The 24,488-nt window shown below is 37.9% G+C and overlaps 1 protein-coding gene across 2 annotated transcripts in view; it reads right to left on the bottom strand.

Moving 5' to 3' along the window:
- FHL5 (four and a half LIM domains 5) overlaps nt 1-21,570 on the bottom strand; it is a 44,799-nt gene extending 23,229 nt beyond the window's left edge. Inside the window, exons 1-2 of one of the 2 annotated variants that reach the window (XM_026002900.2) lie at nt 21,296-21,570; nt 12,798-12,822 (exon numbers count right to left, since the gene is read on the bottom strand). The gene's annotated coding sequence lies outside the window, so the exon portion shown is untranslated. The remainder of the gene's footprint in view (nt 1-12,797; nt 12,823-21,295) is intronic. The other variant, XM_026002901.2, reaches the window with a different exon arrangement.
- Between the last annotated feature and the right edge of the window lie 2,918 nt (nt 21,571-24,488).

The following is a 24,488-nucleotide window of genomic DNA, read 5'->3' as shown; positions in this document are numbered from 1 at the left end:
GAATCAACAAAGCAGTCATATCCAGAACACAAAGAAATTCTACAAATCAATAAGGAAAAAATGGACAATCCAATAAAGGAGCAAAAGACTTGAATAGATACTACACAAAAGAGGATGTCTAAACACTAACAAAAATGAGATTGTGCTCAATCTCATTATCACTGAAAGAGGGTTTAGCAAGTTTCTTGATACAAAACCAATATACAAAAATCAACACAATCCCTATGTGCGAGAAATACAATGTTAAAAAATACCGTGTTTGGGGCACCTGGCTGCCTCAGTGGTTGAGCCTCTGCCTTTGACTCAGGTTGTGATCCCAGGGTCTTGGGATCGAAACCCACATCGGGCTCCCTGCAGGCCTGCTTCTCCCTCTGCCTATGTCTATGCCTTTCTCTCCATGTCTCTCGTGAATAAATAAATGAAATCTTTAAAAAAAAAATACCATGTTTGAAAGCAATAAAAATAATACTTGTACTAAATGTAGCACCATATATCTAAATTTTATGATTGTGAGAAGACTTGTCATATGAAATCTAAAAACTTAAAGTTGTTAAGGAAATGTAGTTTAGGGGATCCTTGGGTGGCTCAGCGGTTTAGCGCCTGCCTTCTGCCCAGGACGTGATCCTGGAGTCCCGGGATCAGTCCTACACTGGGCTCCCCGCGTGGAACCTGCTTCTCCCTCTGCCTGTGTCTGCCTCTCTCTCTCTTTCTGTGTCTCTCATGAATAAATAAATAAAATAAAAAAAAAAGGAAATGTAGTTAAGAACTGGATAAACCAAGACCAAGTGGGACAGAATGGAGAACCAATCAGATATGAAACAAATCAGAACCAAATCAGGTCAGATAAATATGATAGATTTATTTTTATATACTTATATTTAAAAATAGTGATATATTTGACATACAAATAATGATATTTCAGTTTAGTGAATGTAAAAAAAAATTACTCAATGAATGATCCTAGAATAATTGGTTACAAAAAATTGAGTTGGATTCCTACCTTACATTATACTCAAAACAATTCCATTATCAATATGAAAAGCAAAACTTATAAATATAGGATTAAATTTCTATGATCTCAAGTTAGTGAATGTTTTTTAAAAGATGCAAAAACACAAACTATGAATGAGCAGATTGACAATTTGAAAAAAATATTGGTCATTGAAAGATGCTATTAAAAGAGAACCACAAAATAACAGGTTAACAGATGATATTTGCCACACATATAAATGACCAAGGATTAGAATACAGAATATATAAAACACTCCAATGAATCAATAAGAATTAAAAAATAAGGGATGCCTGGGTGGCTCAGCAGTTGAGCATCTGCCTTAGGCTCAGGGCGTGATCCCGGGGTCTGGGATTGAGTCCCACATCGGGCTCCCTGTGGGGAGCCTGCTTCTCCCTCTGCTTATGTCTCTACCTCTCTCTCTGTGTTTCTCATGAATAAATAAATAAAATATTTTAAAAAAAAAGGGCATAAAAATAAGCTAATGGAAAAATGGGCAAAAGATATAAGCAAGCATAAGTATTTACCCAAAGGATACAAAAATGCTGATTCAAAGGAGTACATGCTCCCCAATGTTTATAGTAGCATTATTAACAATAGCCAAATTATGGAAAGAGCCCAAATGTCTATTGACTGATGAATGGATAAAGAAGATGTGGTATAAATACCACATAGTAACATGGAATATTACTCAGCCACCAAATAGTGAAATCTTACCATTTGCAACATGGATGGACCTAGGGAGTATATTATGCCAAGCAAAATAAATCAGTCAGAGGAAGGCAAACACTGTATGATTTCACTCATATGTAGAACTTAAGAAATGAAACAGATGAACACAGGGGAACAAAAAAAGAGAGGCAAACCAGAAAACAGACTCAATTATAGAGAACAAACTGAGGGTTGCTATAAGGGTGGTGGGTGGGAGATGGGTTAAATGGGAGATGGGCATTAAGGAGGGCACTTGTCTTTGAGCACTGGGTATTATGTGTAAGTGAAGAATCACTAAATTCTACTCCTGAAGCTAGTATTACTATATGTTAACTAATTACAATTTAAATAAAACTCAAAACTCAAAAAATCCACACAAATACATAGGAAATGTTTTGATTTCTTAGACCAAATTGCTTTTATACTTTGCATACATATATATTCTTTCCTATATGTGAAATGCTTAATTTTTTTTAAGGATTTCAAAACATGAGGTGTCAAATAAGTAGGGTAGTATGTATTAAATTATCCTTTCTTATGTTTGTCAAAAGAGAAATAATCTACATGAGTGTAGCAATATCTAGAGAGAGCTTTGCCTGCTAATGGTGGTCAGGGAAGTTGTTCAAACAGGGAGGGGGGTCTGGGATGCATAGGGACTGAATCAAAATGAACCTGAGGGGGACCACTTTAGATGCAAGAGAGGGGGGAATAGAATACACAGATTTTGTATTCTTTCTCTCTCACAGTACCATGGAAGTGTGCAAAGCAAAAACATGGTTACAATACGCATGAGCTTTGTGCATGAACATTGTGCAAATCAAGGACAACCTGTATGTATCTTATTACTCTCCTGTCATGGATTACAAGTTTCAAAAGTGAGAGGGATTTTCCTTTCTGTGGTGGAGTTGAAATGTACAAAGATATAATTTGAGCCTCTGGTTTCCAACAATGTCTTTATTGTCAGCATATTTTTGAGGAATTTTATTTACTTGAGGTAGTTGAATTACCACCTATTTTTTATTCTAAATATAAACCAAGTACAACTTACACTGTGTTCTGATAACAGCTTTTTGTTCCCCATGGAGGCAGGTAATATATAAAATCATCACATTGATTATAATTCTTAAAATAGAGGATATACAATAAATGGTATTTAAGATTACTTTTGTCTCTAATACAGGATTTGTAAATTTTGCTAAGTAGATGCAAATAATGCAGTAACTACTACTTTGGCACATGTGTAAAAGTCCACTGTTCTTTAATTCAGCGTTTCCTAGAATTTCTGGCTTAATTTCCATCTGATTATTCAAAGGACCTTCGCTCAGTCTATATAAATACATCTATGGTCCTGTGAGAGTGCTGCATGACTATTTCAATTGCCCATACAGGCTTTCATTGAATCAGTAAAGTGGTTTTGTTTCTGCTTTTCTTTAGGGAAGAACTTGGGGAGAAATTAAATCTAAGTGGTGTAAGGAATATTAAAATCCCCTTGGGAAGTGTTAGTAGTACCAAATGTTTAAGTCTTTGAAATTTGTGAGTGATATACCAAACTTCAACAGAAACAGAAACTGGATGAAGAATCTGAATTCCAACTCTACTTAACTGAATTTACCTGTGATTTTCCCACTTAGGATTTTAATTTGAATCGTTGCTGGGATGGCCAGTCAGGAGCATTTTGGAGACCTCACTGAACAAAGTCTATTTCTCTATGCTCTATGGTTACAGAAAGCATCTGTAGTGCATAGTTCTATAATCACCTAGTCTCCTGAGGCAAGTGTTTCCATCATTCTCCTCTCCTCCTCCCTGCCCACATCCCCTACATGTTTACTGGGTACCACTTCAGAAGCATCCCTTAGATCTTAGCTTAGGACCTCTTCATATCTCTGATGGGTGGTAGTGGTTTACATTGACCCGAAGAGATTATTAATGATTTCTTCCTCTCTTGAGTAGAACCAAGCACATTTCTATTGCGTGACTTTTGTCCTCTAATGATAAGCTCAATTTCCCATAGGGAGTTCTAGAATATCCTCTACATGCTCAAGAAGAACCTTTTTCATACTCCTCTGATCATCTCCCCTCACTGGAAAAAACCTCCAACAGCTCAGTTTTGATTAAAAAATGAAATCTAAGCTCCATTTGTTAGCATAGAGACCCTTTACTACCTTGCTACCTTCCCCCTTCTTTCCAGCCCTTTCCAGACCCAGCACTGCCCACCACACCCACACCCCACCTATGCATTAGCCACTTCTAGCGACTCTTTATTTTTCAAATACACTATATCCTTTTATGCTGTTGAGGCTCCACTGTGGCTTTTCTTCTATGTCCAATACCTCCCTCTTTGTCACACTGACCTTGTCTGCCTGATGCTTCTCCTCATCCATCAAGGTCCAGTCAAAAATTCTCCTCTCTGTAGTTTTCTCATATCCCTCAGGAAAGAGCTGCTGCTCTCATTAGTTCAGACAAATGTCTATTTTTCTTTTGCCACATTTTGTGATGGTATTTTTGTCTCACGTGTGTGTCTCTCTCACTTGCAAGCTACTCAAAGAGTAAGGATTTGCTTATTTCATTTGTGTACCTCAGATCTAAGCATGGCAGGACCTCACAACATGGTTTATGACTGAAAAAGAAAATGATTGGAAAATGTTTTGGTCTCTAAGGGCTTGGGGTCCAAGACAAGTACTGATGAAAACATATACACCAAGAGAATTCTATAAACAGAATAAAAGATAAAGTCTCAAGTAGGAAAAGAGTTAAGAATTTTTATGCTATATGTCCACTTGAGTAGTGAATTCATTTATATCTCTTATATATGTGGCAAATACGTCAAAGGACTGAAAATGAAGGTGAGGGAACAGAAGGTAAACCCTAAGGGCCTGTTTGTGGCAAGGAGAGTTCTTTCACTGTCCCTGAGAGGGCAGCTGAAGAAGACAGCTGGATGGCTCTTCCATTACCAGCCGAGGAAGATATCAAAGAAACAGCAGAAATAGAAGGTTGATCTGTTGATATTATTAAAGTGTTTTTCTCTAAACTAGGGGCACTAATATGCTTCTATTGACAGTTTGTTTTTTAAAAATTTATTTATTTGAGAGAGAGAATGCACAGGAGAGGAGGGGCAGAAGGAGAGGGAGAGAGAGAATCCTGAAGCAGACTCCCTGCTGAATGTGGAGCCTGATGTGGGGCTTGATCCCAGGATCCTGAGATCATGACCTGAGCCGAAATCAAGAGTTAGCCACTTAGCCAACTGAGCCACCCAGGTGCCCCTATTAGCAGTTTTTGAGCTGTTGGATTAGATACTTCAATTGTCTGTTGGAAGTTACATTGGCTTTTTCGAGTCTGTGCACATAACATTTTGAGACAAACCATGTCTTTACCAAGATCACCAAGGTCTTTGTCTTCTGACATCTCTGATGTTAGTTGAAATGTTGTTTGAGTGACTGAATTTGACAAAGTTTGGGGGAGTTAAATGAGATATATGAAAAAGTAGATCTTCCAAAGTCTGTGTAAACTAGGCCAGATGGGATAAGTGTATGTTCTACAGCAGAATAAATCAAAATGCACATATTTTAAAAACATGAAGGGGTTAGGATAACTGGAAAGAAGTTCTACTTTTAGGTTTTTCTTTCTTTTCCTGATTCTGAGGGCTGAGTTCAGCAGACCTGCATGTACTTTCTTACCTGTTTTTGCTTGTAACCCAAGAATAACATATTGAGAAGAACTAGGTTAAAAATCAGAAACTGTAGATTGTTGCACTGGTTGCTTTTGCACTAGCATGTAACTTATCCACTGTTGTGGAAACCATTTAGCCTTCTGGCCCTTATATTCCTTAACTATAAATGAGAACAACAATAGCTGCTCAGGATCCCACCCAAGAATCGAGTGAGATGAAGAATGGGAAAGTCATGGGTAAGTTAGCTGTAGGTGTACTTGACTTGATGGAAAATGTGCAATGATAATTGTAGTTCCCATTTTGAAGAAGGAGGCTATTTTCTTTCCCCCTCAAACACTACTTTTTAAAAACTCAACAAACAATTTTAAAAATAACTGAAGCCATAACTTCAGGCCATCAATCAAAAATAACCTAAAAGAAGCATCATAGAATTGTGGTGGAATGTTTGATATTAGTCTCTAGGGACATATTTGCAAGCCCAGTTTGTTGGAAGCTGAATGTCTTGTGTGGAGAGGTCAACTACGAATTCTCTTGAGAGCTGATGAACTACTCTCCCATGAAACAAAACAGCTGACAGAGCTTTCCATCTGTTTAATTTGTCCTATGGATACTAACAAAGAAAAGAAAGTGCTTTGATGGTTTTCTTGGGGGGATTACATTCAGAATCACTTAATTAAGGCAGCTATTACTGAAATAGTAAAATATATCATGGTAACATATAACTATATTTTATCAAACATTATATTCTTTAAAAATAAAAGAATTAGAGCTCTTATGAAATATATCAGTTTAATGCTATCCTTGATTTTTTTTTTCCCTCACTGGGATATAAGAAAATTTTCGAGGGCAGCCCGGGTGGCTCAGCAGTTTAGCGCTGCCTTCAGCACAGGGTGTGATCCTGGAGACCCAGGATGGAGTCCCACATTGGGCTCCCTGGGTGGAGCCTGCTTCTCCCTCTGCCTGTGTTTCTGCCTCTCTCTCTCTCTCTCTGTCTCTCATGAATAAATAAATACAAATCTTTAAATAAAAAGAAAGAAAAATTTCAAGACCAAAAGAAACCATTCCTTTTATGGTGAAACTATATTATCTAAACCTCTTTCTATTCAGATCCCAATTTTCTGGTTTTAAATTCATCATCAAGTTTGCTTCTACAATTTTGATCACAACGGAACCACAGGCACTTCAGTAGGTATAAGTTGAGTTTCTCTTCTACTTCCTGTAAAATTGCTGTTATTTCGATAAAAGGTGTTCTGGAAGAGCGCATCCAGTTCCCAGGTGGATTTAGGATCTCCTCAAAGTCTGGTTGAGATTCTGATTAAGTGCAGGGTTTGGTAAACAAAGGGACAGCACTAAAAGAGACAGTTTATCTAAAAGTATTTAGCATAGGGTCAGCACATGGTAAGGGTAGGGTGAATATTTCTTATATATGAATCCCCCGAATCAACCCCATTTCCTACAGATGGAGTCTATGAGGACACTGCGGATCTAATATAAATATTAGAAAGTATTTCCCCTGCCTCCTCTATACTTTTTGAAAAATTCAACAAATTCTCTATGGAATTCCTCAAGGGTAGTAATTGTATCAGTTTGTTTTGTTGGTCTTCCTTTTATCTGAAGATTACCTTCATCATACTCATTAAGTACTATCAATATGTAAACACTAATAGCTGTTTTCTGAGCACTGAGGAGGGACCTTCAATGATTCATCTATTTAACACTGTTTCTATCTGCTTCCCCTTGCATCTAATGACAAATACAAACTTATTTAGCAAGAAGCGTGATCTGCCATTGTAAAAACTAAGTCTACTGAGGAAGGACTGAATCTGGAGCCTTGACCATGTCTAGACGTAACACACACTAATCAATGGAATCACCCCTATAGGACCAAGTGTTTGAGTGTACGAGATCACATGAAAAATTTGCTATGGTCTGGGGAATTACTTCATCAGAGAGGAAATACAATGTCTTTTGTACTTTTTTTCTTTCCATTTTTGAGTTCAATATCATGTGTTATAAAGAGATTGTGAATTGATCATTGTAAAGCCAAGATGGCTATTTTATTTTCCCAATGTTTTAAAATAGCCTCTAATTTCCCTCCATAATTAGTGATGAGAAAGCTCAATCCTTGCTCAATTAATTCACTTTAAGAGGATGACAAACATGTTCAATTTAAACAATGGCTTGAGAGCAGGTTACCTTAATAACCATGGTTCTAGGCACTGTGCCGAGTGCTCTAATCATCACAGGACCATCGATTCATCTGAACCTATAAAATCTTAAAATAACTAAAAGTACATACTCCTTATAGGTGAATCAAGCAAAAAAAAAAAATACTTTCTGTGATTTTCTTTAAACAAATATTTTTTTAAAATCAAGAAATATACCATTGTATTCTGATAAAACAGTATTAGAAACTATCCAAGAAAATGAAGAGTGTTCTTTATTTGAAAGGTAGCCAATATAAAATGAGATATGTATTTTTTATCTAACAGAGCCTATAAGGTTGTTTTTAAAATCCATGACTTACTTAAATGACAACTCCAGTTAAACAAATTAGGAAGAACTTTTGGCCATTTAACTAAGACCAATAATTAAGATTTCACAATCACATAATTCTTTCCCGAGAATAAGTCAAGTCTAACCATACAGTATATTGGCTTTCATATATCCTGGCATTAATGTGCATTATAGATTCTGTTGGTTTATGATCTTCAAATTCATAAAATGCAATGCTGAAAGATGAGCTCCTTTTTGGACCTTCTTAAATAAGGACAACCTGTCAACAAGTTCTATATTTCATCTCAGACTTAAAGCTGACGACACTTCTGAATTTTAAGGTATATAAAGGCACATTTATAAATTGTACTATGAATGTTTAATGAATGCCTTATGTGTTTCTCTTAGATATTGTTTACATTTTACCTTGTATTATAAATGTTCTGGAGGTTTGTTGTATTTCTCATAGTCATAATGTCACTGAGAGCTACCACTGTGTCTTACTCATTTCTGCACTCCATTTGAAGCCTAGGAGTACCCCATACTTACTGGGTCAACTTCAAAAATGTCTTGGATAAAATTGATGGTAATTATTAAAGGATTTCTATTTTATTGAAGTAATGATGGCTCAAGAGCAGCTACAGCACCTCCAGCCTTAGAATTTTCTGCTGGGCGCATCTTATGATTCCTCAGTGACTTGAAGCACTCTCCAGGCTTCTTTTCCTTGATTTCTGGAGCTGAGGCGCCAGATACCCTTTCTTTTCCTCTGAACTGATAGGTCAAATCAAAGGATAACAAGGATCCTATCTCTTTGCAAGCCTATCAGCAGTTTTGCAGATGATTGTAAGCATGGAGTAGGTATTTGCTCTTTCTTTGGATCTTTTTATTCTGTTTTCAAAATTAATAGGTCCTATAGCTTTTTGATTCCAACTGAGCGTATTGAGGGCTGGAGAGAGGAGGGCTGGACCTTTGATGGGAGGAGCTCATGGACCTGGGAGGATACAATCCCAAGCACTTCCATGAAGCCCAGCAGCCTGTTACTAAGGGCCGGTGATAAGGCATATGCGCTCCTTGTCATATGCATGACACTTCTAATTTATCGCCAAATTCTTTAATTATTTAATTTTAAAAAGTTAAAGTTACTTGAGAGGGAGCAAGAGTGAGAGAGAGAGAGAGAGAGGAGCAGATTCCCTGCTGACCAGAGAGCCAGACTCAGGGCTCAATCCCAGGACTCCGAGATCACGACCTGAGCTGAAGGTAGACCCTTAACTGATTGAGCCCCCCAGGTGTCCCTATCATCAAATTCTTAACTTTCAGTTGGGTTTTTGGGACAGGTACCAGTAACATTTTATAAAACCAGTTATCAGCAAACTGTTTGGCATTTTGGCAACACCTAAATATACATATAGTAAAAAAAAAAATGGCATTTTTATTCTGCCTTGCAGAAATAGAATATTGTAAATGATATCCATAAACGATGCTTTGGAGCAAATGAGATAACATATACTGAAATACCTTACAAACAATGATGAGTTATCCAAGTATAAACATTGCTGAGGAGGAAAGTATATAGAGATTAGAGTAACTGTAGATGGAAAATGACAAAATTTTAAGAACATCTATAATTTGTTATCCTAATAATGTAATATATAGTATTGATCAAAACCAATCTTGGCTTCTTATCAACTGACATTTCACTTAAAAAATACTTAGAGTCAGGGGGCCTGGGTGACTCAGTTGGCTAAGCATCCAACTCTTGATTTCAGCTCAGATCATGATCTCAGGGTCATGAGATCCAGCCTTATGTCCTCTGGCTCAGCGCTGTCTGGGCGTGGAGTTTGCTTAGGGTTCTCTCTCCCTCTGCCTCAACCCCTACCGCGTCCCCCTGGGCTCATGCACTTTCTCTTAAAAAGAACAAACAAACTTAGAGTCATTCTTGAAGAATCCATAAGACCCAGTGTGATGAATAGACAGGGAAGGTGGGGAGATTCACTTTTTGCTCTATATAGCCTTTTGTACCTTTTGTATTTGGTTCCAAATACATTCATGGCCTATTTTAAAAATTAAATAAAATCTTAACAGAAATATAAAGACTAAAGTTATTTCACTGTCTTGTTCCTGATCATAGACTATAAGAACTAAAAGAGATAGATCAGTTTCAACTCATTTTACAGATATGGAAACTAAATACTGAAGATGGTTATTCATAGTTACTTTCCAGAAAGATTAGGAAAAATGGAATATATCTTCTAAATAAAATTTTGTAAGCACCCACACTGCTAATCAAAATGAATTTTAAAAATCTCACACACTACTTTATTTACCATGTTTGTCATTTGCATGCATTTTAGCAAGCTTCTTTTTAGACTTGATTACGACTTTGTAATGAGTGACCTAAAAAGGACCAGGTGGTTAAACAAACATGAAAGATTTTAAGATCGGCCAAAACTAGATACCAGTTTCATGGCCCACTTTAAGAATCTTACACTTACCACCATTTTGGTAATTTTTTACAATTAGTTTCTCAGCTCTGCTTTGTGAGACCTTGTTTTCTCAAGGAGAAACAATTCACTTCCACCCTCCAGTAAATTAGTTGCACAATCTCGTCTATAATAGTATACTTAAAAAAAAAAACTGACCATCAGAACGAAGAGGGTGAGGAGGGAGAGCCCAGGAGAGAATTTGGGGAAACTCAGTAAAAGGAATCCCTATGGATACAGTAAGATATTCAGAGATAAGGCCTCTTACTCCTGCAGTCATTTTGATATTTTTGCTTCTCTAATATAAAAGCATGCTTCCAATCCAATCTCATTTTTACAGAACCACTAAATCTAGGAGCTGGGAGGGATGTTTTGAAATTCCCCAGTTTGTTCCTCTCATCTAATAAGTGAGAAAAACTGAAGTTCAGGAAGGCAAACTAACTGTCTTTTAAAGCTGACAAAGTAGTTAGTGGAAGAGCCTCCACCAGAGTTCAGATTTCCAGCTCTAATGGAAGCCGTTTGTTGTTGTTTTCATACATAGATAGACACAGAGCTTGTATGGAGTGACAGCTTTGGTTCCTGCTGTGATTTTTCCCAAAGAAGAAAAAGAAACAAAAGCTCTCCTCATTTGTATCTGGCACTCTAGGGTTGAATTACTGACCAGGTAACAACCTCACAAGCATAAACAGAGAGAGGTGCATCCAGTAGCTCAAGCCAAGCTGCCTCTAGCTGTACAAAAGAAACCAGTTCTCCTCAAAAGCAAGTACATGTCCCCTCCAACATTCAAGGCAATTCAATTTCAATTTAGCTTTTGTTTATTATAGTTATTATTGGTTTACTCTGGAGTTGGGAAAAAAAATCCAAAACCACATTTGGTTTCATTTTCTGCATCCTCACCTAAAAAAAAAAGAAAGAAAAAAAAAAAGAAAAGAAAAGAAAGTAATGTGTGTGTACGTGTGGCTTGTATGTTTGTGAATATGTGTGTATGTGTGGCTTGTATGTTTATGTGTATATGAATATGTGAGGCTATGTGTGCTGTGTGGTGTGTGTGTGAGGGGAGCGGGGAGGGTGTTTGGGTTGGGGATGTGGGGCCGGTGGTGGAAGTTGATGTTAACTAGTTTTTCCAGTGTTTCTGCCTGAAGCAAAATAATCTTCTTCCTACAACAATGTGATTTAAAAAGATACAAGGCAGTACTATATCCTGTGCTTTGGTGATGACACTAATCAATAATTTCAAACTACTCTCTTGACAGTTTAAAATTTATTGGTGATGGAGGGGGTGACAGTGATATTTAAAACCAGCTTTAATTTAATTTTTATCTGTTTCAGTCTCAGAGATTTAGACAAAGTGGGTCCTTGGCATCTGTCAAAGGAAAATGACCACAGTCCAAGTGCTCACTGGCTCACTCGGCAACCATGGTTTACACCTACATGGTGTGTTGATCTCAGGTTGCTCAAAATGCTAATTTTGTAGAGAGAGTAAATGAGAAAATCTGTTATCATTCCCTTGGAAACCAAATGTTCACAGTATTGACTGACAAACATTGGTTAAGATTTAGCATTATTTTCATTTTCACCTGAAGCATTACTCAGTGTATGCATTTTTAAGGCACACCAGTGTGTCACACTGGTGACACAGAAGCAGAGGCCTCTCCTGCCTTGTTCAGGGCTGTGTCCCTGGCACCTGAAACAGAGCTTGGCTCAAATATGTGTTGCATGAATGCAGGAAGAAAGATGTAAGATAGTTTGGCCACAGAATCTTAAAAGGTTTAGAGCCAAAGAGCTGAACGGCTCCTCCCGTTTTATAAATAAAGGTCAACCCGGAGGCTTTAAATGCCTGGGGTTTGAATCACACTACTTCCTGTGACCTTCATAATCCAAGCTCGTTGGCATAGCATTCCAGACCTTTCATAATCTGGCTCTTCCATTTTTAAACCCAACAATATCCAACAGCCATGGCCCCAACTCTGAGCCATCCATGATGCTTGGCTCTCCGTACTTCTCACAAACAGTTCACCTTAGCTCTAGTTAATCATCTGTCTTTCCCGCTCAGCAGTGAACTTCAGGCAGGACAGATGCTCTGTTCCCACCAGATTCCCGGTGTCTAGCATATTACCAGCATATGCTGAGTATTCAGTAAATATTGCAGATGGAAGAATGAGGGCAGAAAGGAGAGATGAAATGTGGAAATACTTGGACAAATGCATGGGGTGCTTTGGAAGTTTCAGGAAATTTCTAGAAAACTTCCAAGTAAACCTTCTTCTAGAGCTGTGTCTCAAAGGTTGAGTAAGGCAGGTCTCTCTCTAGGAAAAGGTGGGGAAAGGTTCCTAAGCAGTGGGGAGTCCACACGGCTGTGGAGGTGGTGCAGTAGCATGCCGAGGGGTATGGATGACAAGCCGGGGAGCAACTATGAGAGTGGCTTCAAGGACCATACCTGGAGAGCAGCATTTCGACCATAGCTGGACAAAAAAAAAAAAAAAAAAAAAAAAAAGTCACTTTGAAACTAAACTATCTTTACATGTAAGAGCTTTGAAAACTCAACATACATTGCTACAAATATTTTTGGCCTACTGTTTTCTTCTTGGTCAACTGAAGATCACACTTTGTAAAAGCAGGTCTATGACATCACTGCTAACTAAAAATCTCTTACTTGGCATTGAGGCAATTCACATTGATGGACTTAAATTTATAAGAAACCAGGAATGCTTTTTTGAATTCAAAATCATGAGAGAAAAAAAAATCCTATAAGAACTCTTCATTTCTTTAGGTTTCTATACTCATCGTTTAAAGGAATTTCTCTTTCGAAATTATGGGAATAAAACATCCCTCCCCTGGATCTCGGATTCTATTACACTTGAGCGACTTAACTGATAACTGGGCAAAGGGTGTCCTCTCGAGGGTAACCCACTCTCTCCCCATCACTGTGGTGGAAATTGCCAGTGCGCAGGTGGCAACCGCCCCCCGCCCTGGAGGGAGCCCACTGCCCTGTTCAGCCCAGGAAAGGAGCCCACGTTCTCTTCCCACCCTGGGCTGGGAGGGGTCGGTCTTGGAAGAAACCTTGTTTTCCAATTCAGCTTTAATAATAATAAAACTGATAATGAGTTGATTCACACAGGACACTGTGTCTACTTCGCAATCGTTTTAGAACTCTAAAAGTAGAGACACATGATTAAATGGGACTTGCAGATCCACACGTATGTCACAATAAAAGTGGTTTTATTCCTCAGTCTGTTATACTGTGTTGTATGCATACACGGGGAAAGGAGAGGAGAGAGGTAATATATATATACACCAGCTTTTATTAATTATTTTATAAATTAATTAATTATGGCATTTAAAAATTAGGATTTTCTGGGGGCGCCTGGGTGGCTCAGTCTTTAAGTGTCTGCCTTGTGCTCAGGTCATGATCCAGCCCAGAGACTGTTTCTTCCTCTCCCTCTGTCCTTCCCCCCTGCTCATGTTCTCTCTCTCCCTCTCTCTCTCTCTCTCTCTCTGTGCTCTCTGTCTCTCTGTCTCTCTCTCAAATAAATAAATAAAATATTTTTTTTTAAGTTAGGATTTTCTGATTATGTTAGCTTTGTAGTTTAAAACTTAAAAACAAAATGAAGGAATGCATAGCATTCTTTCTAAGCTTTTGGCTCCGTCAAAAACCAAAACAGAATACATATTCTAATTGCCTTAAACAGAATAACTGTTAATTCTTAGTTTAAGTGTGTTTGGGAATTTAACTTAACTATTTTCTCTTTAGGTTATAATTTATAAGGTTTTTGGATTTCAAGTAGCAGTTTCCCAGGTGCATTTTGGATAATGGCATACATTTATTTCTATTAATCAAATTTTTTCAGATCACCTGGGGTTTAATTGAATAACATCATAAGTGAAGTATCAATATGTGTTTTAATAATGATTTATGGTTGGAGTGCCTCGGTGGCTTAGTCAGTTAAGCAGCTGCTTTTGGCTCTGGTCATGATCCAGGATCCTAGGATGGAGCTCCCACATCAGACTCCCTGCTCAGTGGAGTCTGCTTCTCCCTATCCCTCTGTCCCACCCTCATGCTCTTGCACTCTCTGGCTCTTTCTCAAATAAATGAATAAAACCTTTAAAAAAATGATTATGGTTTACAAAGTGCTTTCATGTATATTATCTGAAACAGTGATTTTTCAACATTCTAGTTTAAGAATTTATTTAGCATCTAATAAAAGCTATTTACCTCTTCTTAAGAATGTATATATATGCTTGTGAACACAGAAGCTTCTCAAACCTGGTGAAGCCAGGGTTCTTGAAACCAGGCTTCAGATTTGAGGTTGCTAACTCTAGCCCAAGGACCAAAATCTAGCCATTGCCTGTGTTTGTATGACCTGAGACTTAAACACAGCTTTTACATTTTTAAATGATGAAAAAAAAAAAGCCCAAAAGAAGAATACAATGTTTTGACATGTTAAATGATATTAAATTTAAATTTCAGTGTCTATAAATGAAGTTTTCTTGGGACATGGCCACACTCTTCCATTTATATACAGTCTATGGCTCTTTTTTTTAAATTTTATTTTTATTTTAAGTAATTTCTATATTTACTGTCTAACTCTTTACGAAAAATGTTTACTGATCCCTGATATAAAGTTTCAAAGTATATTTTTTGTTTTTTAGTTATATTTTGTTGACTGCATGCTTAAGTTTAGGATTTGAAAAGGACTTCTACAAGCTGCTTAAAAGAATATAAAATTATTAACTGACTTTTAAAATAATACTAGAAATTATTAATATGGTACTTGGAAAAGTATTTAATGACATGGCAAAATGGTACCGATGTTGATTTTAGTAAAAAAGAAAAAAAAGTATGCAGAGAATAATAAGTGTGATCTCAACCACATAAATACTATTAAAGAGTAGAAAACAAGTTTAGAAAAAATTATGCTCAACTGTTAGGCCTCTTGATTGAAGTTATGGATTTTTAAAAAACATTTTCACTGTTCATTACTTTATAAAAATTGTACAATGTATCACTTTAATAATAAGGAAAAATAAAATATTGAACACACTTAAGAGTACAGTTATTTAATTAAAAAAACTCTCACAGATTAGAATCTTCAGTGACAGTATAACTATAAAAATGTTCAAGAGAATGGATTAATAGAGTGAATGTAATTATAAGACCAGAAATCATTTTGAAAAATCAAATCTTATTTCATTTAGGTAGTATGACAAGTTGGTGTCAGATTCTTTTATTGTTTTCTGGATGCAAATTATACTCATGAATCTGAGAAAGAAATGTTGATCTTTATGTTAAGACACAGTTTTCCACAAAATCGAAGCATTGTTCTATACTGAGAGGCATTTGGTCAAAATTTATGATAGACTATTTCTTGTTCATAGGAGACTCAGGAACTGGCCATCCACTTAATGTAGAGATTCATGCTCTAAAGAAAACTGAACAATTTGATCGGTTTTTCTTTAGGTGCTATACTGGCTTGGTCTACTTGATGAATGAATGAGTGAATATATGAATGAATGAATGACCTCATGTAGGACTTTTGGGATCTGAAAAGAAAGTTTGATATCTCGATCTGGACAACTATTAATACTCTTTTCAAACATTAGGAGTTACATGACCATGTTAATTAAATTGTTTTATGAACAGCTATAAAGAATCATTAAAGAGAACAGAGTTAAGCTGGAAGACAGGAACCCCGAAGCCCATTCCCCACCATCTTCAGTGTTATAATCGTGATTAAACTGCAAATAAAGTCAGAGAATGTATTCTTTAACATGAAGGGAGAATCTGATACATCAAAGTAATCTACTGAAAAATAAAACTTAGGATCCATTTGGTGAGTACTGCTCTGGCAAAATGAATTAGCAAAGGAGTATCTCAAATCTTTGCTAGTAGCCACAAAAGTATTACAGAAGAATTTGAGAATAAAAATAAAAAATGACTTTTACTGTAATACAAAATTCTACAAAATGGGTGCTTTTATTTCATCTTTAAGGCAGGGAGGCAAACTCATTTGTCTGAGTTCATAGGGCAATCCACAGGAATGGTCCACATGGACCAGACTTCAAAGCCTTGACTCTCTTCTCTGTATCACACTATGGCCATTTCATTGACTTTTTAACCTTATTTATTTATTCTGTGAATTTGAAACTTTTCCCTCCCTTTCCAGTGTGTTAACAGTCGAACCCAGAAGAGATTTTGGAGGGTTACATCCAATATTTCCCTTTTTAAATTTATATTTTTTAAGATTTTATTTATTTATTTATTCATGAGAGACATACAGAGAGAGAGAGAGGTAGAGACACAGGCAGAGGGAGAAGCAGGCTCCACACAGGGAGCACAATGTGGGACTCAATCCCTGGTCTTCAGGATCACACCCTGGGCTGAAGGCAGTGCTAAACCGCTGAGCCACCCGGGCTGCCCTATTTCCGGTTTTTAAAACCAGATCTTAAAGCTTTCTGTTCCTTGTCTCCATTTCTCATTTTACAGGTCTTTGGAAATGTATCTATAAAATGCATTCATTCCTTATCGATCCCTGCAACCTACAGAAGAGTGTGTGAGATACTAGAAAGTCAGCAAAGAATTGCCACAGTCCTTTAGTCTACAGACACAGATAGTCTTTTAGGAGATGCAGATAAATAAGATTATAATGTGAGACCAGAGGACACACCAGTAATGTGAGAATACGCAAAAGTGGTACATAATGTGGACTTGGGGGGAGGGTAGTCTGTAAATACTTCCTGAAAGATGCAGCACCTGAACTGTGAGATCTAAAAGATGAGGGTGACTGAGTTGAGTTAGGTCTGTGTGCAGAGGGCTCTGCCAAAATATGCCTATAGAAGCTTGACAGAAAAGAGGCATTTGCTCTATTCTTAATTTGCTGAAGATCATTCGGTATGAGTGAGCAGTAGTTTGTGTGAGCGTGTGTGTGCACACATGCACATCAGTGCCATAGTAAAAATTGGTTTGGAGAAGAATGGAGAGGCAATGTTATTCGAGGTCTTGACAAGTGTTAATACTCTGTACTGGGCAATGTTGCAAGTAGTTTTTATATGAGGTGTTTATTCCTCATAACAAACCTAGGAAAAAGGTATAGCATCATAATCTCCACTTTATATACAAGGAAAAAGAGACACACAGAGGCTACGTGACTTCTTCAAGTTCCCAGACCTAGTGAGTGACACAGGTGGGACTTGAACTCCAGCCAGTGTGACATGAGAAGCATGGTCCTTGGATAAGTATTATCAGCTTCACCTGGAAGCTGGTTAGAAATGTAAATACTCAGGCATCAACCCAGACCTACAGAACCAGAATCTGCATTTTAACAAAGACCAGGTCCTATCTGAGCTCCTTAGCCTCTGAAGAGATCTATTTTAATCCCCTATGCTGTTGTTTCTCCTTAACCTTGAGAAGGAATCTGGACATTATCTTAAGGCCAATAAGGAGTCAAGGGAAAGTGTGAAGTGAGAGGTTGGCAAAATTACATGTGTGTTTAGCCCAATTGTTGTAGCTCAATTGTTCTGGCTTCAGAAAGGAGAATGAAGTAGAAGAGGACAATTCTGGAGGCAAGGAGACCAGTGAAAGGACTTCTGTTCACCAAGTGAAGGAAGATGGCAGCCTGAAATCAGACGGTGGTAGTGACATAGGAGAAGTGTAGGAGAATGCCCAAGGCAGCCTTGCCAGAACTTGGAAGATGCCTTGGGGCTCCAAAGATACCTAAGTTGAGGGAGGGTAGGAGTTAGTTCCACCAAGTTTCTGGCTTGAGCAACTGATTTCATCATGGTGTCATTTACTATATAAGAGTCTACAGGAGGGAAGTAAGGTGGGGGGTAGAAGAGGGAAATGATGAATTTACTTTTAGATTAAATCATGAGATTTGAGACTTTGGGGCAGCTAAGTAGAGCTGTTTAGCCAGGTCCTAAAAGTGCACTGGAAACCATAAAAAATGGCAGAGAAACCATGTAACTTAATTGAGCAAGTTGGAAGGGGTCTTAGGGCAAGTCCTGGTTGTCCTTGATGTTCCTCCCTCCTCCCCCATTTTGCTCACTGGAATCCAAGCCTCCTCTGGGTAGTTCTGTATCCAGCGGACAATAGCTCAGAGAAAATATCTCCGATCTAGATTTTGGATTCATTAGCCTATAGAACAGATGATAACTGAGGCAATGGAACTGTCCAGAAAGAGAAAAGGAGTCCAGGATACAGAAGAGGAGAAGGGGAATCTGCACAACAGACAGAGAAGGGTGGTCTTGGTAGGAGAGAACCAAGAGTTTGGGATCATGGAAGCCCTGTGTCGAGAGTGTCTCAAGGTGCGGAAAGTGGGTTAAATTGATTTGAGACAATGAATAGATAACGGGAAATGTCTGCTGGATATAGTGATATGCTAGTGATTGATAAGCTCCATGAGAGCTGGGGAAAACTGGTGAGGATGAAGCAGACTGCAATAGACTGAGAAGTGGGACTCAAGAAGAGGTAGAGATTAATAGAGTGTAGACAACCCTTCAGGAGATTGATCTATGAAGCTGAGGGAGAGGACTGGAGGAGCTCAGTAATGGAGCAGAGGCGTTTTAAGACAGGAAATGTGAGCATGTTTAAGTGCTGATGGGAGGAGCCAATAAAGAAGGGAAGGTTAAAGACTGTGAGCCCTGAAGTGAGGGTGTGAGGTAACGGGCACCTGTTTAGATCTTTCCTTTTATGTTCCAGTAGGCAGGTATGGAGATTGGAAGGATGATCAGAGAAACAGGAAGACCTCTCTGCAGCTATCTATTCCACAGTCTGGGGTCTTCAGTGGGTTAATCCTATCACCCTTCTATCCTAAGCCTTGCTGTCTACAAAAGGAATTGTTCTACTACTTGAATACTCCACTTTTATTTCCATGACACACAGTATGGCCATGAATGAACTAAGCACCTGCTTTAAAAATTAACCCTTAATCTAAAATCCTCGCCTTAGCGTTACCTGTCTTTGGATGAGGACAGTTTAGAGAGACAGTTGAGGTGTATTTCCACCTTAATCTTTTTAAAGATTTGGTGAACCCCCACACTGGCACCAAGGTATGCCTGAAGCTGAGGTTTCTGGCTTCACAGAAAACAGTGGTTCATAATCAGGACCCCAGAGAATACTTGAGGGCAGATTTCAGGAGTCTATCAACCCCACAAATGTCATTAAAAAATCTATTTGCAATAGGCATTCTTGTTGTTTTGTTTTGTCGTATTCTTAAGGGCATCTGTAGTCTGTGGAGATAGATAAATGCTCAAACTGATCATTTCCAGGGGATCAAAAGGTAACCAAGAAAAATGATGACAATCAGAGAGGAAAAAGACAATTACAAGAACACGGAAATACATGTTAGTTTAACTGACATCTGACTCAGAACTTTCCATGTGAACCCAAGTATCTGGTTTTCAATTCTAAAGAATCATGTTTCCTAGATTGAAAACATAAAAAAACAAATGAAACTTCTTCCAGTGTGTTCTAGAAGAACATTTATTTTCAATATTACAGTAGAAAGTGACGAGGCTTGCCTAAGGAACCCAAATTAATCCACCTTTTTTCAAAATGTTGTTGGCAAGTATAATAAAAATGAGAGGTAAACTTGTCAGTGAGGTGATGTGACATTAAAATGCAAATGTGCTGCTCTTAGTTAGGTAGGACAGGCTCGGAATTGGCAACTAATGATAACATGTGGAAATAAATAGAGCAAGTGTGGAAAACAGACATCGGAGTTTACCTTCCCCATCACACAATTTGGATCATGGCTGCAGGCATATATCATAACAAATATGCTATGAAATACCTTGTTTGACACATGTTCGCAGTATTTGTGTTAAATATTAATCTATAGCCTTCGCTAATGAAAATGCTAGCGTTTATACAGGATGATATTGTGGATGTGAAATGACAGCTAAAATGACTTGAGGGTTTTCTTACGTTTTATTTATAAGGATTACACATCTTACTAATGATGTTTTTTTAGTTTCCACATTTTTGAACCTCAAACTGACAGCTGAGGAGTTGCATTCACTTTGCAGACGGCTGACAGACAGTAAAGAGGGCCTGGCTAAAAACTGGTGAAGGAGAAAGTGTAAACATGTGGGATGCGTGTTTTTGCTGAAGTAACACTGTTTGCTTCAAGAAGCAATGCTTTTGGGATACCTGGGCGGCTCAGCAGTTGAGCGTCTGCCTTTGGCGCAGGTCGTGATCCCGGGTCCTGGGATCGAGTCCCCCTCAGGGGGCCTGCTTCTACCTCTGCCTATGTCTGCCTCTCTCTCTGTGCCTCTCATGAATAATTTAAAAAAAAAAAGCAATGCTTTCGATTCCTATAACACATTATGTATTTGTGTTGGTCAGACACACAGATATTTATTTCACTGCAGTCTTCGAAAACCTCATATTAGGTACGGTCTTTAAGCCTGCATCTGGAAAGTAGGTGGATTTTTCTTGACGATAGCAGGATTCTCAGTAACTCACTTAAAAACTGTAAGTGATTTCGAATGTCTCTGGATATATAGACTCAGCCATAAAATAACTGCAGTAATAAAGTTAGTCACTTAAATAAATTAAGCCAGATAAGTCCCCAGAATCCTGCCATCCCCTTTTTATGGCAACAAAGGTATACCCCCATGTATAAAGACCATTTTCACAACATAGGAGGCAACTCTAAAGAGTTATCTAAAGAGTTATGCGGCCTCCGCATACACATTACTGAAATGAGAAATCTGAAAAGCTCAGCTTATAAAATTTGACAACTGCTGGCTCAACTGACTTTTGAAAAGTTTCTGAAAAACTTTGACATACGCACTTACTTGCCAAGTAAACATTTTCTCATAAGCAGTCACTAGAAAGTCTATAAGAATGTCTCATACTTAAAAAATAAAATTAAAGCCGAAATACCATCTAAAGAAACACAAAGGAAACATTACAGAAAAGAAAACAAAACTTACTTTTTCTTGAGGCTGCTTTTTCCTGTGATTTAAAGAGTATGAAAGGAGAATATGTGATGACTATTTTTTTTCCTCCAGCACATTTAAATGTCAACTCCAAAAGGAACAGAATGGACCACCAGAACTATCTGAGGGTCCCTCCCAATTGCAGCCTTTTCAGCTTTGCAGAAGGAAATAGGAGGGTGAGTGGGTTTCCTCCAAGTCTTGTGATATGCACATAGCTGACTCCTACTGGGCTGAAAAAGCACTCCTTGTCAATTTTTACTTCGAATTGTAACAAATTCTCTGCAGGATATCCTTAAAGGGAAATCCTGCCAAAATTGGTATTTGGAGTATCTGGATAAGCTCCAAAAAGTTTAAAATACAAAGTGCATATACAGACAACTCACATACATGCTCAAATTTCCACTACCTAGGCTAAATTAAGGCTAATTAAATATTTAATTAATTAAATATTTAAATTTTTTAAGAATTTCAAAAAGATGCTGTATTTTCTTTTTCCTTGATTTAAAAAAATTTTTTGTTTTGTTTTCTGATAACTCTCTGAACCTACCTTTTTGGTTAGAAATGGTTGCAGTACAGAGTTTTCCGGTTGAACCATCTGGAAAGAGAGGAGGCCCCATGTTCTTACCTGCAGAATTTTTGGTAGCTTGAGAGAGAATCCCTGGGTTGTGGCCCCTATCACTGCCTTCTTGGGAAGTTTGGGAACTTTGAGCCTTGGATTTGACTAGAATAACTCCAGGTATTTACCTGCTTCCTGAACCTGCACTGTGGACTCACCGTTGCCTGCTTCTGCCTATTGCCCTATGAGCTGGCAACAATTGTTACGTCACAGCATGGCTGTGTGACTTCATTTAAGCAGAGACTTGGTCTTGTGAAATCTTCAATTAAAAAAATAAAAAGTGGATAGAGATTTCGAGAGTTGGATCTAAAGAAATGTTTGAATCTTGAACTAATCCAGAATATGTGGGTCAATTTGATCCATAAAGCAAATGACGTTGGCTCCTGGACTCTACTTGAGGCTGTCTCTTCGTTTTGTAAGATGAGGTGAGAGAAGAAATGTTCTGCCTTAAGTTCATTTATTCCCAGACAAAAGCTGTTCTTATTCAAAGTGCTAATGGGAGTATATACTAAGATTTTATGAGATCAAACTCAGGTATATACAATAAAAAATACCTTGAGTTAGGGAAATGCAAAACCGGTCGAATTTGATGCATTGCTCTTCACCCGAATTTGATGAAAGATATGAAAATAAAAAAAAAAAAACTGGTGAGCAGCAGCCACAGATTGATGCAGTGAAAGGACACAAGTATGTTCAACTAGTAATAGATTCTGATCCTCATGATACTATTGCAGGCATTATTTTTATCCTTTCATAGGTGAGGAAGTGGAGTCCTGGAGATATAAAGTTGCATATGTTCCCATCTAATTATGGGGCCATTGCCCTTGTTTACGCCTGTGCTCCCTAAGAGGGTGATCTACATTCACTGATAAAACTTCTAATCCTGTTTCCTCCTCAGACAGTTCCAGAGGTCTTCCACCTGGACCACTTCACCAAAAAGCTTCATGATTAAGTTCATCAAAAGGTCTTAATCGGCACTCTCAAGGGCACTGTCATTAAGCTTACCTGAAATTTCTCATTTCTGGACACGTCTGTTTCTTCTTTGAAATTTGCCCTTGGTTCACTAAGTTGCACTGATTTCCTCCTTGTGCTCACCATCCCGAGCCTCCTCTCCCTTTATTCATCTCACCCTTCCCCAGAGCTTCCTCCACAGTTGAGTGTGCCTCTCTGTGCACTGACCGTTGCGTTCCTTAAGGAGACCATTAGTAATGATAGGACTCCCACACCTGTACTCTCAGTCGTTATCACTAAGGTCCCAAACCTATATCCTGTTGTCTGTTGGTCTTTGTCTTCAGGTCCTCAGGCACCTCAAACTGGAAAGTCCCTAACAAACCACCTTCTTCACCCCTCTCCAAACCTGCTGGTCTGCTGGAGTTCGTCTCTCAGGGTATGACAGAGTCATCCAAGCCTTCGTCTTAGACTGTCCTCACTCATTCTCCACCAACCTCATTCATCCCCATCCCCAACTTCTGTTGGTGCTACTTCGTTAGATCTCCCTCAAATTTGTCATTGTCCCTGCATTCTGGTCCTCATATTTCTCACTTGGATTACTTTATCAGTCCTAAAATGATTGGTATCTGCCTCAGTTTGGTCCCCTTCTGTCATTTTGTTACATGACACTGTAAAACAGTATTTTAAAATATCAGTTTATCAAATTTATAATTTGACACATGCTTCTTGCAGAAAACCTGTAATAAGAATTGAAAAAATAAAGAAAACTTAAAATGACTTGCAATCTAAGAGACAGTCACAACCCAAATCTTAGCCCAAATCTCTTTAGAGTATTTTGTATGCACGCATAGAACTATAAAACGAAATGTTTTTGTAAATGTATTTATGCAAATGTTTATACAGTATATTTAATTAGAAAACCAAGACATTAGATATAGTTCTGCATCTTCTTTCACTTAATATACTGTGAATGACTTCCCAAATCAAACATTTTTAAAGTGGTTGTGAATAAAGGCTACAATATAATGAAACACATGAAATATATTCTGGAATAGTCCTCTTCTGTTTCCTTCAACATCAGAACTAATCCTGAGCGTTTATAATGTATGAATCACAAGGACTTAGATTTCCACAAGAAAGGGGGAAGGAGAAAAATACACAACACTCATTTTGGGCTAATTTCCATTGATTAGATATTAAACTACTATGTATTCTTACTTACCATGTGTCCTGCCTTCAAGCAATTATCCAATCTCTAAGTCTATGTAACAGAGTGAAGTTAAAGGTACATTTTAGGTGAATAGACAGGCTTAGTAGGAAAGCAATTTGATCAAGTGCTTTTTCTTCACGCTGAATGTCAAGAAACATGAAAGAAAACCCTTGGGACCTTTGTCTTAGCTTGGCTAGGCAGAGAAAGGGTTTTTTCCTTTGGTGGATTAACCTCTGAATAAGCAAGAGTATTTCAGAGCCAAGAAGACCACCTCCCTTCTGTGCAAGACAGGTTGGTTGTCCATGCTCCTCTTCGATTACAGGCTGGGAAAAAAGATTTCCTCACATTAAGTTCACATTTTGCCTATCAGACAGGAGAGACACTGATTTCACAAATATTTTAAAGTTTTT

This window comes from Vulpes vulpes, chromosome 1 (assembly GCF_048418805.1).
Source record: "Vulpes vulpes isolate BD-2025 chromosome 1, VulVul3, whole genome shotgun sequence".
Lineage (NCBI taxonomy): Eukaryota > Metazoa > Chordata > Mammalia > Carnivora > Canidae > Vulpes > Vulpes vulpes.
This window is presented reverse-complemented; position numbering and strand designations above follow the sequence as displayed.